Source organism: Pipistrellus kuhlii, unplaced genomic scaffold, assembly GCF_014108245.1.
Source record: "Pipistrellus kuhlii isolate mPipKuh1 unplaced genomic scaffold, mPipKuh1.p scaffold_m20_p_4, whole genome shotgun sequence".
NCBI classification, from domain to species: Eukaryota; Metazoa; Chordata; class Mammalia; order Chiroptera; family Vespertilionidae; genus Pipistrellus; species Pipistrellus kuhlii.
The window spans coordinates 43,816,956-43,819,358 of NW_023425540.1; the positions used below are offsets into that span (position 1 = coordinate 43,816,956).

Consider the following 2,403-nt stretch of genomic DNA (forward strand, 5'->3'; position numbering starts at 1 on the left):
GTTATAGTAACAGTTTTTTCATCAAAAAATGACTAGATTTTTTTTTCCCTTTTCTAACACTAGTTACTCTTATAGTAATCAGCCCATTAAAGAAAATCTAAGAGCATCTGTTGTATTGAGAAAATGTTTATTGTGGCTATTAGAGATTCAGTCATTAAATACTAAATATTCTGGCAACAAAATGTTGTATTAGAAAGAATGAACATGGTCATTTGGCAATGATAGGTAAAACTAGTCTGGTCTTATTTTAATGATTCTCCGAGAGGAGATGGTAACTTGATCCATTTTACAAGTACTGACACAAACAAAAACTGTTTTTCTTCTATTCTCTCACCACCTTTCATCTGTTATTTTCAGAGCAATACTGATAACTACTGTCATTATTATTTCTGTGTTCTGACTTCAGGAAAATTAGAGAAAATCCCTTTTGATTAGATGCTCAAAGACAAAAATTACTGAACTTAGAGGAGAGTGGCAGGGAGATAATCAGAAAACAGGATGCTGTGATCTTGTAAGGTGTGAGTTAGGAATCTCCCTTAAATGTGTGTGTGTGTGTGTGTGTGTGTGTGTGTGTGTGTCCCTTGCTCAATCATGCGCTCATATAGATCCCTCTAACCTTTTTTCCAGGACTTTCTCTTAAGAGAACTCTGTCCCTGATCAATCAAATCTCTAGCCCTGTAGTTTAAATCCACTGCCTGGCTTGCTTACTGAATTTCTTCAGGTTTTCCCAATTGCTATATCATGTATTCTCCAGGGGCCCAACACACTTTCATGTACCCTGTTTTTCACTGTCTCTTTCTCCAGAGCACTAGCTGGCTGTCGCAATTCAAAATGTCTGGCATGAACACAGTCAGCTGAAGAACATGATTTACTTAATGATATTTAAGAACACAGAACTTATTTTTTATGGAAAAAAATATATTTTACTGCTATTAGGTCTGTATATGAATCTGGGATTTAAAAATCTTAGACTTCATTGAGTCTTCCTCATTTTTAGAAGAGGATTGACTGACTTTTTCCAAAAAGCTGCATTGAGTCCTAAATCTTGAGCCTTTAAATGGCATTATATCCATGTTATGGTTTCTGAACCAAAGGCATTCTTTTTTCTGTTAACCTCTTGAGGTCACAGTAGTGGTTTGAAGTCTAAGCAACAATTCTGTTCAAAGAGTAATTCACAGCAGGATGTGTGCAGTCAGGGAATTTGTGATTCCAGCCTTCCTATATATCCCACTTTACTTTTTTAGAAAATTTGGTTCTGAGGCTACTATAAAGGCAGCACCCTTAAAACACCTCATTTTCTATCTCTCCCTGTACCAAAAGCCTTATATAATGACATTTGGAGATGTGTTACCAGGATTTTCATTGCACAATGGCATTTAAAAAATACCCAGTTGCAGGTGTCTCATTTGCTCGCTCTAGAGTGCTTTTCACTCATCCTTGAGAAGGGGTCCAAGGGTACCCTCCAGAGCGAGCTGGAACATGACCCTTTCAAACAATGGGTCATCCCTTCCACTTGGGCCTTTGTCTGAGTGGTGGGGAAAATATGAATAGAGCTGTACTTTGTTGAGTGGCATTAAGGGCATGGACTCAGGGTCCTGACTGGCTATAATTGAATCCTGACTCTGTTGCTTACTAGCTGTATGAATTAGGGCAACTTCTTTAAGCTCTTTGCACTTCAGTTTCTTTTATAATGGCATAATCTGTGTATTGTGAACATTAAATAAGTTAATGTATATAAAGAACAGTGTCTGTTACATTATAAGTGCTATGTATGTGTAACTATTATTATTATCATCCTAATATGTGTCTATATTGAATAACAAACATATTGCTATATCTGATTGGTTTCTTTAAAAAGCTATGACAGGAAGCCAGCCAATGAGTCTGCTTACCTGAATGTGTTCTGCAGAAATTTAGAGAAAGCTGGCAATAGCAATGCCATGTAATGAGCCTTAAAGACAATGAAGTACTTAAGGTCCCTGAAAATGACTATAAGAGGGGAAAAATCTATATGCAATTGGAAAAGGAAAGAAATACTTTTGTTTGTTAAAATTGCATTTACTGCTGATGTACCAGTTCATCAATAATATTTACATAAACCATGGGTTTAAAAAACTTAAGATTTTCAGTTTAACTGAATTTTAATATTTTAACAAACATATAGTGTGTTCACTGTGTAAAAGACAACTGCTGTTGTGGAGGCATATCAAGATGACTCAGATAGAAATTGTTGTCAAGTAACTTGCAGAAGAGTAGGAGGGTATGATGTATAAAAGCAAACATAAAGAGAAACTATAAAAGCTTTTTGCCATGGATTTGCAAGAAGAGAGCAAGAGAGAAGAAGAGAGAGAGAAGGAGAGAGAGAGAGAGAGAGAGAGAGAGAGAGAGAGAGAGAGAGAGAGA

General features: G+C 36.2%; 1 non-coding gene across 1 annotated transcript; it reads left to right on the top strand.

Annotated features, from left to right (window-relative positions):
• The first annotated feature begins 1,868 nt into the window (after positions 1 to 1,868).
• LOC118704021 lies at positions 1,869 to 1,997 on the top strand. The gene has a single exon (XR_004983254.1). It is a non-coding gene; the product is annotated as a small nucleolar RNA SNORA33 (small nucleolar RNA).
• The last annotated feature ends 406 nt before the right edge of the window (positions 1,998 to 2,403 follow it).